Raw genomic sequence first — 14,517 nt, 5'->3', positions numbered from 1 at the left:
TGCTGTGACATTTCTTGAATGATCTGTGAAATGTATAATTACTTAAACCTATAGTTTTGTGTTAATTATAACAACCATTTTTTAAAGTTTCCTACTAAGCAGACAATAATGCCAAGTTTTTAACCTTCATTAGCTTTGATCCTTAAAATGATTTACAGATGAGGAGCTGAAATTCAGTTATTTCCCTAGGCTACAGAGATATGCAATCCAATTAAAAAATCAGTCCAAGAACATAGGTAACTCAACATTTTACAGAGACACATTTTAAACTGTACTAAGATACAGGTGTTCTCCCTGATTGGTGACAACTACTGTGCACCTAAAAGGAAACCTGTTGAAGTGAAATGGACACTATGAGAAACAATGACTTGATCAGCCCTTGTCCTGACTATCGAGGAATAACTTACTATTTTATTCCTTTTAGTATTTCTGTTCTACTTAATACCATTGGTTGAACTCTTTAATTAACACACAATTATTCTTAGGTGTTTAACTGAAAAGTGATCCCAGTTAAATATAAGAGTGGGAATAAGAGAGGGAGGAGATATACAGTTCAGCACATGCTCGATCGGACTTACCCCTAATGGTAGAGTTAGAAATGTGCCAGGGGATTCCAATTCAGTCCCATCAAGGTGGCATGTACCAATGCCATCTCACTAGTAAAGTTATCAGTTTCCATTCATAATTGATTATAATGATAGGATTAAATGTCAAAGGGATTCTTAAAATATTTTAAACACAATTTGTCCTAACAATTACTATTTCAACAGGAAAAATCAAGAAAAAATTAATGAGCGATTTAATTATTCTGCATCAAGTCTTAGAGTTTGTACTGTTTTACTTAGAACACTTCTCGGTTAGAAGTAATTGCTATTGAGGATGAACACATACCTCCAGATAGTTTTGCCTGTGCTTAAGCCAATGGTATCTTTGGGCTTTTGTTCATGCTTCTGTGTGGATTAGAAGACAAGGGCCTTAGCATTCCACAAGCAGAAGAGAGTATATGCAAAGCACAAACTACGATATTACTGCAACAATAAAATAAACTATAATAAACGACGATATGACTGTCACTTAACACTGAATCCTAGTTACTGGGCCTTCCACTGGGAAGTCTTGGACACTCATCTCCTCCTCATTTAACTACCCCTACTTCTGGTCTTGTTTTCTTCCTTGATGAATTCTGGAATCATTTCAAACAAGAGGCTGCTCTTTGACAAACATTTTTCTACCCATCAGGGGGGCATTTGCAAAGTCTGAAGTCTGGCCGGGTCTTAAACATGTGGGCAACTGGGGGACCCTGGTTGCTCCTGCCGGTAGTCTCAAGGGAGAAAACGCCCAGTATTCTGACAGCCGCACTCACCAGGTGAAAAGCAACGAAGTGGTGACAGGGAGACCAGAAGCACCCAGCCAGCGGCGCAGGCAGACCCCGAATGCAAGGCTGGAGATGGTCGGTGTGTAAAGCTGGAGGTAGCAGCTTCTCAGCTTTCGCCATGGTCTCCACGTGGCGTGGAGGCCACGTGCTGGTGATTAAGGCCTGGGCAGCCAGTGGTTAACAAGTCAGCTAGGCCCCACTCAGCCCAGGAGGTTCTCACTTAAAGCTATAGCCAAGAAACTTACTCTCTCAGGGAATTTTGCATTCCACTGCACGGACTGGCACATTTAATTCAAAAATAGCTGAAAGACTACACTGGACTGTTTCCAGTATTTGGAAATTACAAATAAAGCTGATGTACACATCCGTGTGCAAAACACAGAGGTTTAATATAATTTTATCAATTCCATAATTTTAGAATATTTTAATTATGAGAACACATTAAATTATATGTGTGTGTGTATACACAAATGGACACAGAATATTTACATAGGATGTACACCCATATTTGTCCAACTTAAAACATGTCAAACAATTAAAATCTTTTCATTTGCTGACTACTGCGACCACTAGTCCATGGTCAGCAAAAGCAAGCCTTGAGAGGCTTTGAGTCAATTTCATAGAACTTCCCCATCAAATGTTCTCTTCCATGAGTGTTCCATAGAGCATGAGTACAGTAATATAGTAGATGTCCCTTTTGGTTTTATTTCACATCCTGTTTTTCTTGTGTGCTGAGCCCAGGTGCTGCTCCCCACTGGGAATGAGATGTTGGCTCTTCAGCGACATGGGAAAATTCCTGTCACTGGTCCCATGGAGTAAAGAAGCATTAGGATCCTTCTGTAAATAGTACTTTATGTTTACCCAGGAAACCACTGTGGCATATGCCAGATGTTTGTCATTTAACACAAATCCAAGTAGCTTCTCTTTTCTAGATCTCTAAAAAGAATGACAATGAACAGTGTCATTAATACAGCAATTAGAGCAGCCACCTGGCTCGGAAAAAGGCAAACTGACCCCTTTGGTAATGTATCTACGGATCTCTGTTTTTCTCTAGAGGAAAAGCTGACAATTAAGCTAACATGAGTATGCTTTACTTAATTCATACCTTCTCAATAGCTAGAAATGGTTCTTCAGATTTGTCTCAGCCCACTGATAGCCACTGTTTTATTTCCTGACTGCTTAATGGAGGGGGTGGAAGATGCATCAAAAAGGAGCATTTTCTTTTGTTTGTTTCCGTAGTCAAGCACTGGGTTCATGATAAGCATTTTGGAGTGCCAGAAGACAGAATATATGTGATTAGGAATGAATCAGACTTGACCTTACATGTCTGGTAAAAGAGAAAATGAGACTCAATAATAATTGATTTCATGTACTGAACATTTACTGCTTGGCTGACACTGTGCAGAGTTGTATGTGTCCATTACAATATTTATTACAGCAGCAACACCATGAATTAGACACGGTTGCATGACCCCCTTTACATAGATGACAGAAGTGAAACTCATGTAGGTTTCAATACATTGCTTAAAATGACACAGCTATGCTAGGGCAGAGCCACACCTGGAATATAGTTGTATTTGAGTCAAAAGTCATGCTGTGAACTATCACGTTGAATTGCCTCCCAGGGCTGCCAAGCATCCCCATGAGCCTCTTATCTGTAGGCAACAGCAGAATTAATATGGCCTATATGCTGGACTGAACAGTTTGATTTTATCTTAAGCTTTTATTCATGGACATAGCCCCACCATGACATTCTGTGAAATTCATTTGTTATCTCTTCTGTATCACGCATTTTATTCAACCCAGGATATTAGATTCTGGATGACAATTTCTTTAAGGCTAAATTCACAGAAAAAAATTCTTTAAACACAACTGGCATGTTTGAGGCTATCTTGGTTTTAATGCTAAAGCTCAAATGGGGACAGAGAAAAAAAAACCAAGTATATAGACTAAGAGCTTTGATGTGCCAGAAACCATGAAAGATACAGTCACACACCACATACACATGTTTCAGTCAACAACGGACTAGATATCCAGTGATGGATATCCATGAAATTGTTAGTGATTCCTAACCATCCTTGAGAAGCACATGGTGCACTGTTCCCATAACGACACGCTTTTCAGAGCATATCCATGTCATAAAACACACATTGTAAAACAGCCATTGCTTTCCCCCAACAACATTGTTGAGTATATATCATCACTCCAATTTCACAGATGAGAAAACTGAAGTCCAGAAAAATGAAGAAACATCTGAGGTCATTCCACAAATGGCAGGAGGAACATGATTTAGATCCTTGTTTCTCTTGCAAATTTTTCCATCTTTCCTCATTTCATACCAGAGAAAGGCTGTGGACTCTAATGTCTGTGTGTTTATTGTCAGGGGAGTGGCAGTATTGCTAAAGCGGCTCCCTAAGCGTTCTGACAGATTTATCTGCTTTCTGAGACCAGAGAACATTTGGAACTGAATGTGTTTATAGTTTAGCCCAAGTGGGATAACATCAATGTGTTCTCTCAACTGAGGAAGCAACATAGCCAGGTAAGAGCTGGGCAGGGATAGCTACATATACATATTTCCTCGCAAATATCTCTCTCACTTAGTCTTGATGAAATTACATCTGGGAAAAATGGGTTTTATGTACAGATCAGTTTCTAATATTAGCTACTGAGGAGAACTTCATTTAATGTCAATTTATCCCTAAAAATTCCTTAAGGAGGAGGGTGGGCATTTGTTCTAGTAGTTACGATGTCCATACCTCACATTAAGGTATCTGGGTTTGATCCTTGCACTAGCTTCTGACTCTAGCTTCCTGATAATGCACACCCTGCAAGTAGCTCAAGAAGTTAGGTCCCTGCCACACGTGTGGGAGACCAGGATCGAATTCCTCATTCTCAGCTTGAGCACTCTCAGCCACTGTAGGCATTTGGAGAGTGAACCAGCAGATCACAGTTCTCTCTCTGTATCTCTACCTCTCAAATTAAAAAACAAAACTCTTTAGGCAGGAGAAAGGAGAATGAATAGCTCTCTCAAGGGTCCCCTAGCCTGGTTATGCCCCCAGTATTATAACAGATGATTGTTTCGTCAGCTGAGTACAAAGTACAGAAGATGACTCAGGTGAAGGACTCATGTTGCAAGAACACCACTTTCCAGCAGTGTCTACAAGATGCACACAGCAGGAGAGACAACATACATGAGTCTTCCAGCCCAAGCTCACTCTAGGCAGAGTCATCTGGACCACAGCCATCTTTCTTCCTTCCATGCCCTATCACCCTGTTGGAAAGTCCATGGCTTCTAAGAAGAATCAAGTCTGCAAAGCCTGGATCTGTATGGTGCAGCAGTAACAGAACAGGTTGAAATGTGCTTTTATAAATGCATTAATAGGGATCTGTAATAGCCTGCAGTGCGTGAAGAGCAGAGAGAGCAAGATGCAACATTCCCGCCTTCAGTGTTGCATAATGATTGACAAGAATCTTTCTGCTATCTACATCTATCCTGCAACCGGAGACAGCTGGTGAAAGGAAAGCAGAGAGAATTAAAAAAAGGGCCAAGGCCGGCGCCGCGGCTCACTGGGCTAATCCTCCGCCTTGCGGCGCCGGCACACCGGGTTCTAGTCCAGGTCGGGGCACCGGATTCGGTCCCGGTTGCCCCTCTTCCAGGCCAGCTCTCTGCTGTGGCCAGGGAGTGCAGTGGAGGATGGCCCAAGTACCTGGGCCCTGCACCCCCTGGGAGACCAGGATAAGTACCTGGCTCCTGCCATCGGATCAGCGCGGTGCACCGGCGCAGCGTACTGGCTGCGGTGGCCATTGAAGGGTGAACCAACGGCAAAGGAAGACCTTTCTCTCTGTCCCTCTCTCACTGTCCACTCTGCCTGTCAAAAAAATAAAAAAATAAATTTAAAAAAGGCCAAGGAGAGTATTTTTCAGTCATTTTCTTAACATTTCTTTACTTAAAGAAACCCAAAATGGAAAACTTACAGTGAATACATGAGAATGTCAAAGAGGGTTATTTGTTGGTACCCACAATAAAATCTTGAATGTACTCCATGGATAACCAGAATATGAAACTCAGATTTCCTCTCCACATTTTTTTATTGGATGGTGAGTTTCATTAACACAAGAAGTATGTGGAGATGCTTGATTTCATGAAACTGACTTTTTGGTGATTCCCCTGTATATTAACTATTAATGTCTAGATTCAGATCCTCACAGTCTCACACATTTAGAAAAATCCCCAGAAGGTGGATTTCAAAAGGAAGAGGAACTGGAAGTCAACACCTCTGCTCAGCTCCTGTCTGCCTGATCCCATCAGCTGCCTGACTTTACTGCAGTCTCTTTGGCCCTCTGGTCCTTACTTTATCTTTGAGAAAATGGCTTCTAAATTCCTTTCCAAAGAAGCATTCTCTCTATAGTGATAATGACCAAAGTTTTGACGTTTGGATAAGTGTACTGCAAATTACATTTGAATCTACCATGCTTTTTAAAGTGGCATTGAAAAAAAGATTCATAAATATTTCTGCCACATCCTGCTTGTGGAACTACTTGAGGGCAGGTCTCTCAGATGAGACCCACTTGAGAAAAAAAGAAAGGGAGGAGAGATTTGAGCTTCAAAATAATGATGACTTCACAGACTGTAAGCAGCTTTCTCCCCAGGGGCCAGGAACACAAGGAAGAGAAAAATCACAGAGTAAGATTTAAACTCAGTCTTGGGGAGAATTTTCCGGTTCTGTAAGTTGAGTAAGGATATTAAAAGATTATTTTTGAAAGCTTCTCTGCTTTATATTCCAAAAATCAATTCTTTAGGATATGAGTAGATATTCCTACCTATTTATGGTTATGATTTGGCCAAAGGATGTTTCGTAACCAAACACATATAGAATTAGGGTAAACCCCCTTTAAAAAAAAAGATTTATTTATTTGAAAGGCACACTAGCAAGGAGCTGGATCGGAAGTAGAGCACGCGGGACTTGAACCGCTGTCCAAATGGAATGCCGGCGCTGCAGTTGGAGGCCTAACCCACTATGCTACAACGACAACCCCAAGCTTTATTTTTTATTTATTTTTTAATTGCAGGACTTCTGAGAGGCTTTAGCATGTTCATGAACATTATGAGTCTTCACATAAGGAAAAAGATCTCAAGAAACTTAGAACTTCTAAAATTTTATTTGGCCATGAAATATTCCCTAAAATCAGCTTCTTAGAACCAGTTTCAGGGCAGGCATTGGACACAGCATTTAAGTGCCACTTGGAGTGCCTGCATTCCATATGGAAGTGACTGGTCCACATCCTGGGATTTCCATTTCCAATCCAGGTTCCTGTTAATGTGTGCCCTGGGAGGCAGGAGATGATGGTTCAAGTACTTGGGTACCTGCTGCCCACGTGGGAGACCCAGAGTTCCAAACTTCTGGCTTTGGCCTGGCCCAACCCTGGCTATTGAAGGCATCTGGGGAGTGAGCCATCACATGGAAGATCTCTATTTGCCTGCCTCTCCATCTCTCTGCCTTTCAAATAAAAAATGAAAATAAATGTATTCTTTTTTAAAAAGAAAGAACAAGTGTTCCTTGGAAGAGCTTGGTAAAGTTGGCTTCACTTGTCCCATATTAGTGATTAAAAGAAGTTTGGCTTGTATCTTCTAGTCTTTGGAAAGAAAAAATGAGATCTCACTGATTGGCTCCTTTGAAACATTAATGATTTGGAGCACTGATTACCTTTCATCCGCGCCTCCTTCCAACTTGCTTGCTAAAGAAGTTCAATTTGATGATTTCAAAAAGCAATCAGGGGCCAGTGGTGCTGCCCAGTAGGCTAATCCTCCACCTGCGGTGCCGGTATATCGGGTTCTAATCCCGGTCGGGGCACCAGATTCTATCCCAGTTGCCCCTCTTCCAGTCTAGCTCCCTGCTGTGGCCCGGGAGTGCAGTGGAGGATGGCCCAAGTGCTTGGGCCCTGCACCTGCATGAGAGACCAGGCTCCTGGCTTCAGATCAGCGCGGTGCGCCGGCCGCAGCAAACATTGGAGGGTAAACCAACGGAAAATGAAGACCTTTCTGTCCATCTCTCTCTCTCACTGTCCACTCTGCCTGTCAAAAAATAAAAATAAAATTAAAAATTAAAAAAAAAAGCAACTGGGATCCTCTCACACACTACCCAGCAACCACTGAACCATGGTTTTCAAAAAACTGTCTTAAAGGGTTCCCTGCCCTTTGAGGTATGACTTCCTCTACTACCCGATCTTGTGCTGCTGTTACAAAGTAACACAAGTTGAGTGGCTAAAAACAATAAAAAAGTTTCCTCTCATAGCTCTAGAGTCTTCCAGTCCAAAAATCAAGGTGTTGGAAGCTCCATGCTCTTCTGAAACCTCTAGAGAAGGGGACCTTATTTGCCTCTTCCTGTGTCCCCAGGTGTTCCTTGGTTTATAGAAGCTTAGTTCTAATCTCTGCTTTCCTCCTCATCTGCCCTTACTCATCTTCGAAGGACACCAGTTGTGTTGGGTTAAGGGCTCACTCTACTCCATTGTGACCTCATCTTTACCAATTCCACCTGCAGTGACCCTGTGTATGAGTCAGTTTCCATTACAGTAATGAAGTATCTGAGGCATAGTAACTTAGTCAAGAAAAACAATTATATGGCTCACAGTTTTGGAGGTGGAAATCTCAAAACAGCATAGCGCTGACTGTTGTTGCAAGGGTCATGTAAGGGGAAGAGGAATTGTTTGTGGGAAGTGGTCACATCTCCATACAGGAAACAGGGCAGACTCAGAACTCAGTTTCAGGCCATTTAACAGTTCTCTCTCTGCACTTAACTTGGATGTGACAAGAACTTCCATAATCCCTTGTGAAGACATACATCCAAATGACCTACCATGGCAGGTGTCTGCAGTACTTCAAATTTTTTCCTCTGCTGTCTTTTATATGCACGAAATGAGAAGCACACACACAAGGAACAGTGTGTAAAGCAGAAGTGGTTTATTTAAGAAAAGTAAAAACAAAAGTGAAGGAAGGAAAAACAACAACAACAAAAAAACCCACCCAACAACACCAAAAGAAATCCCTGAAAAAAGCAAAAGTGAGAGAAAACCTCCCATCAACACTCAGAAGAGTCCCTAAAGGACTGAGTCATGTAGAAGGCTGATTGTCTAAGGTTTTGTAGGCTGTAAAATGGAAAGTTCTCATAATTGGTCCAAAAAAGGGATGGTTTTCATTGGTTAATTGGTTAACAGTTCCAAACAAGACTCAATAGGAAACACATGAAACTCCCCCAAGATGCATGGAATTCTCTTTATCTACATCAGTTACGACAGCATGGAAAAACCTTGAGTATCTCCAGATATTATGGAGGGGTGCCCTGGTCCCTTCTTCCTATCCAGGAGTCTATCTCTCCATCACATCCATTCTTTCTTCTTTTTCTCCTTTTTCTCCTCCTCCTCCTCCTTCTCCTCGTCTTCCTCCTCTTCATCCTCCTCCTCCTCCTTCTTTCTCTTCTTTTTTATAAGATTTATTTATTTATTTGAGAGGCAGAGGCAGACAGAGAATGTGTGTGTGTGTGTGTGTGAGAGAGAGAGAGAGAGAGAGAGAGAGAGAGAAGCAGAGAGAGAGAGACCATCTGCTGGTTCACTCCCCGGATGGCTGCAACAGCTGAGTTGCGCCTATCTGAAGCCAGGAACCAGAAGCCTCCCCAGGACCCGACGTGGGTACAAGTACCCAAGGATCTGGGAGATCATCTACTGCTTTCCCAGGCCATATAAGAGAGCTGGATTGGAAGTGAAGCAGCCAGGATTCAAACTGGTGGCAGCTTTACCTGCTATGCCCTGGTGCCAGCCCCCCAAAAAGTCTCACTTCTTAAGATTTACATCAGCTCCCAATAAAACCACCCTGGGGCCCAAGCTCCCAACACACAACCCTCCAGGAAAACAAATAACATCACTATTTCTCAATAAGGTCACATGCTCAAGTGTTAGGGGAAACAACTTCAACCTAATGCTTAGGGAAACACAAACCAACCCTCAACAAGAAGCTGGCTCACTCTTCCCTGTCAAGAATCTTCATCAACTTGTCATGTCACCTAAATCCCCAGCCACCTCACTCTTCACCACCGTACCCTGAGACCATGGCAGATACTTCCCATACGCCTCTTCTTTCCCTGGTTCTCTCTCACCTCACAGTGCTTCTTTGCCCTTTTTTGACCCCTCCAACGAGGCCCTATCTCTATGCACTTTGCAGCACTCCAAGGTTCATTCGGTAGCCCTTCACTTGCTATTATTTTTTTATCAGGCATGCAAATTTTGTCTTTGTATCTTTCTTTGTCATCTTCCTTCCTCAGAGACAGGTGCCATGTTACTGTTGGCATTGTATATCTAGTGCCCTTAGCAGAGTTTCCAAGAAAGCTTAATGGAAACTGCGACTTCACATATGCCGAATAATTTTTAGTATAGAGAAAAATCAATGAATCTAAGAACCTTTCTAAGCAAGGGAACAAAATAATGGGCTCTTGTACCTTTTCATGTCATGCCAATTCTGCCTTGCCATGTCTTACTTGACCTACTGCTGAAAGTGAGGGAGACAAAGCTTCCTGTTTGTTGCATGTGTCTCCCCACTCACAAGCAGGAGGATGTCTCCAAGTTCTGGGACTGTTAAACTCTTGTTACTGTTGATGTTGGTTGTTGCCAAACAGAATGAAATCATCATCAAGCTGCTCCGTTGCTGAGAGCAAGCACACTGACGTGGCCCTTTGTGGAATGCAAATGTTTTTCGTTTGACAGGTGTCTGAAGAGAGAATCTGTCTCATTCAGCTAATCTCTGAGCATAATTCTGTCTGGGAAGCTGCTTTGTATTCATAATCTGTATGAGCAATAGTAATCTCTGCTTAGTTACCTACCTGACAGGAGTGTGCCAGGGACTTCCTAGCTGGGTTAGAAAATGATATCACTGGGGTTGGCACTGTGGAACAGCTGTTTAAACACCCGGCCTGCAGTGCTGGCATCCCATATGGACACCAGTTCAAGTCCCGGCTGCTCCACTTACAATCCAGCTCCCTGCTAAAGCACCTGGGAAAGCAGTGGAAGACACCCAAGTGTTTGGGCCCCTGCACCCGTGTGGGAGACCCAGAAGAAGCTTCTGGCTCCTGGCTTTGGATCCTCCCAGCTCCAGACTTTGCAGCCATTTGGGGAATGGACCAGTAGATGGAAACCTCTCTCTCTCTCTAACTCTGTCTTTCAAATAAGTAAAATAAATCTTAAAAAGGAAAAATAAATCATTGAAATGAAATATTGCCCATAACTTCTTTATCTAGTCTACTGTTGATGGGCATTTAGGTTGATTCCAGGTCTTAGCTATTGTGAACTGAGCTACAATAAACATTAAGGTGCAGACAGCTTTTTTGTTTGCAAATTTAATTTCCTTTGGGTAAATTCCAAGGAGTGGTATGGCTGGGTTGTATGGTAGGGTTACATTCAGGTTACTGAGGTATCTCCAGACTAACTTCCATAGTGACTTTAACAGTTTGCATTCCCACCAACAGTAGGTTAGTGTCCCTTTTTCCCCACATTCTCCCCAGCATCTGTTGTTGGTAGATTTCTGAATGTGAGCCATTTTAACTGGGGTGAGGTTTTGATTTGCATTTCCCTGATTGCTAGTGGTTCTGAACATTTTTTCATGTGTCTGTTGACCATTTGGATTTCCTCTTGTGAAAAATGTCTATTGAGGTCCTTGGCCCATCTCTCTTTTTTTATTTTTTTAAAATTTTATTTATTTTTTTCACAGGCAGAGTTAGACAGTGAGAGAGAGAGAGAGACAGAGAAAGGTCTTCCTTTTTCCGTTGGTTCACCCCCTCAAGTGGCCGCTACGGCAGGCGAGTTGCGGCCAGCGCGCTGTGTGGATTTGAAGCCAGCAGCCAGGTGCTTCTTCCTGGTCTCCCATGTGGGTGCAGGGCCCAAGCACCTAGGCCATCCTCCACGGCACTCCCGTTGGCCCATCTCTTAAGTGGGTAGTTTGTTTTGTTGTCGTGGAGTTTCCTGATCTCTTTGTAGGTTCCGGTTATTAATCTTTATCAGTTGCATAGTTTGCAAATATTTTTTTCCCATTCTGTCAGTTGCCTCTTCACTTTCCTGACTGTTTCTTTTGCCATACAGAAACTTCTCAATTTTATGCAATCCCAATTGTTAATTTTGGCTTTGACGGCCTGTGCTTCTGGAGTCTTTTCCAAGAAGTCTTTGCCTGTGCCTATATCTTGAAGGGTTTCTCCAATGTTCTCTAATAATTTGATGGTGTTGGGTCATAGATTTAGGTCTTTAATCAATGTTGAGTGGATTTTTGTGTAAGGTGAAAGAGAGGGGTCTTGCTTCATGCTTCTGCATGTGGCAATCCAGTTTTCCCAGCACCATTTATTGAATAGACTGTCCTTACTCCAAGAATTGGTTTTAGATCCTTGATCAAATATAAGTTGGCTGTAGATGTTTGGGTTGATTTCTTGTGTTTCTATTCTGTTCCACTGGTCTATCCATCTGTTTCTGTACCAGTACCATGCTGTTTTGATTACAACTGCCCTGTAATATGTCCTGAAATCTGGTATTGTGATGCCTCCAGCTTTGTTTTTGTTGTAAAAGATTGCTTTAGCTCTTCGAGGTCTCCTGTTTCTCCATATGAATTTCAGCATCATTTTTCCCAGGTCTGAGAAGAATGTCTTTGGTATTTTGATTGGTATTGCATTGAATCTATAAATTGCTTTTGGGATAATGGACATTTTGATTTATTAGGGGAATAATTGAGCATTTCTGGTCAAAAATATCCAAGGCATTTGAAATACAGTGGTTTAAATACACTGAGGAATTTTAGTTCAGGACTAAGGGTTTGGGGGGGCTGGTGTTGTGGCATGGTGTGTTAAGCCACTGATTGTAACACCACGTCTCATATCAGAGCAGCTTCTCTGCTTCTGATTCAGGTCCCTACTAATGCACCTGGGAAAACAGCAGAAGGTGGCTCAAGTGCTTGCGCCCCTGCCACCCTTGTGGTTGACCAAATGGAGTTCCTGGCTTCTGTCTGTATCATGGCCCAGTTCTTGTTGTTGTGACTATTTGGGGAGTGAAGCAGCAGGTGGAAGATCTCTTTCTCTGTCTCTATCTCTGTCTCTGTCTCTGTCTCTCTTTCTCTGCCTTCAAAAGAAGAAGGGAGAGAGGGAGGAGGGAAAGGAGGGAGGGAGAGAGAAAGAAAGAAGAAAACTTTTTAAAAGAAAAAATAAGGAACAGGGTTTGACAGTCCTTCAGATAACTGAGAAGGTTTATCACAAGAAAGGTTTGCCCAGTCACTTTCTTCTTGTCTTCTCTCTAAAGAAAACATTTCTCTACTACTTTAGCTTCTATTCTCTTTTTCCTTTTCCAAAAGTTTTTACACCAAAAATCTTAGCTTTTAATTTCACTTTCCTCAAACTTTTTGAAACCTTTCATATTTAATCTGGTCCTCTGGTTCTCAAAGTGAGGCCCACATGGAACTGAATCAGCTGGACAGCTTGTGAAAATCTCTAATCGTCACATTTTCCAATATTTACTTGGACCTTCTGAGAGAGGGTGATATAATTCCTATTGTTAACAGCATCTATGGAGGAGTCCTAAAGTTCCCTAAAATTTAGAACTTCTTGCTTAGAATTAAGAGTTTGAGGGAGTCTATGCTAATATTTCCCCAGTGGACATTTATAAACACATAGCCACAGGAAAAAAAATTCAAACTATACCTAAAGTTTAAGTGCTTTATTTTATATCTTTAAATTCTACATGGTTGGGGAAAAACTTTTTGGGTAATACACAGAGATGTATTTAAACTTAGGTGTCAAAAACCATGAAGAGGGTAATGGACATGCCAATCCGTTTGTACACCCTGCCTCTCCGTATGTGAGCCCAGAACACATGGGTCATTGATCCTGATTACAGCTGAGAGTCCTAGAAGGTGACACCTGAGCCGGGCCAATCGGCTTCTCTATACCCGAAAATGGGAATTAGGCTGAGAGCAGGAACTGGAGGTGATACAGACCTAGGGCAGTACCTGGAGTTGGAGATATGGCTCTCATCTTGCTGTAACGGCCAGAGAAGCAGGGAGAAGGGTCCTTGATAAAGGTCAAGGCTGACGCTCAGAGGATGCACACAGAGAAACAGGAGGCTCTCGCAGAGGAGGAGACAGGAAGTCTGACTTCTGATTTTCCAGTTCCAGGCATCAGGTCCTATCAGCAATGGGTAGTATTTTCTGACACAGGCGTTACACTTAGTTTTTGTATCCTTTCCATTCTTGTAACCCAGGTCATTGTTAATGAAAGTATAGAATCCAGTAGGCAAGGAACGTGGTAAAGAGGTTGGAAGATGAACAACTCTGATTGAATGTCTTCCCTCCATGACATGTGTCATGACCCACAGCAGCGCGATGTGCAGAAATATTCTGACTCAGCATCAACATTCTTGCATATTGTGATCTAATACTTTCTGCCACATTTTATCTGATGATGCTAACTTCCTGAGGAGTGCATTGCAAGTCAGGAACCAGAACATGTGGCTTTAATCTTTGATGTGACTGGCTTATGAAGGCAGTGTCACCAGAAAGAAAATGATTCGTAGAAACACTTGTCATTAACAAGATTAAAGAATTTCATAAGCACTTACATGTCTTTTTGTACCCCATCTTCTTTATACAGATTTCTCTGAAATAAGTCATCTTTTGCATCCTTCTAAATAAAACTCACAATGTCCACAATCAAATGCAGTGTAAATAAAGATCTATAAGCAGAATTCTTGAAAGTAAAATAATTCATCAGAAAGAGAAACTCTGAGATTCTAAGAAAGGAAGCACAGGTCATCTCCTCGTCTCTGATAATCCAATATCTGCCCATCTCCTATCCAACCACAACCTGAAACATTTTAGAAAATAATAAAAAGAAAAAATTCTATTCAAATCACATCATCAAGCATGATGAAGTTTAATGAATCAAAAATCATATGAAACCTATGAGGAGTTTTCCACTGCTCTCACCCCAGCAAGATGCCCACTGTTTTCAGTTACTTGGGAAATGTTAATCTGGTATTTGTTCTCCTGGAAGAGAGCTTCAGAGATCTTGGTTTAGAGATGGCCAGAGGATCAAAGAATACTTTCACTTGTGTTTCATGTGCTCACAATA

The 14,517-nt window shown here is 42.0% G+C and overlaps 1 protein-coding gene across 18 annotated transcripts in view; it reads right to left on the bottom strand.

The window, feature by feature from the left end:
• LOC138843963 (uncharacterized) overlaps window positions 1-14,517 on the bottom strand; it is a 291,590-nt gene that overhangs the window by 197,875 nt on the left and 79,198 nt on the right. For 3 of the 18 annotated variants that reach the window (XR_016214238.1, XR_016214236.1, XR_016214237.1), the window contains exon 1: window positions 1,364-1,582. The exons of 12 other annotated variants lie outside the window; for them this stretch is intronic. The gene's annotated coding sequence lies outside the window, so the exon portion shown is untranslated. Of the gene's footprint in view, window positions 1-1,363; window positions 1,586-1,858; window positions 2,312-14,517 lie in introns of those variants that run through there. 3 more of the 18 variants (XR_016214239.1, XR_016214235.1, XM_089305478.1) reach the window with 3 other exon arrangements.

Source organism: Oryctolagus cuniculus, chromosome 10 (assembly GCF_051225735.1).
Source record: "Oryctolagus cuniculus isolate XC-2025 breed Fujian yellow rabbit chromosome 10, ASM5122573v1, whole genome shotgun sequence".
Classification (NCBI taxonomy): domain Eukaryota; kingdom Metazoa; phylum Chordata; class Mammalia; order Lagomorpha; family Leporidae; genus Oryctolagus; species Oryctolagus cuniculus.
The sequence above is the reverse complement of the archived record's forward strand: the minus strand, read 5'-3'. Positions and strand labels throughout refer to the sequence as shown.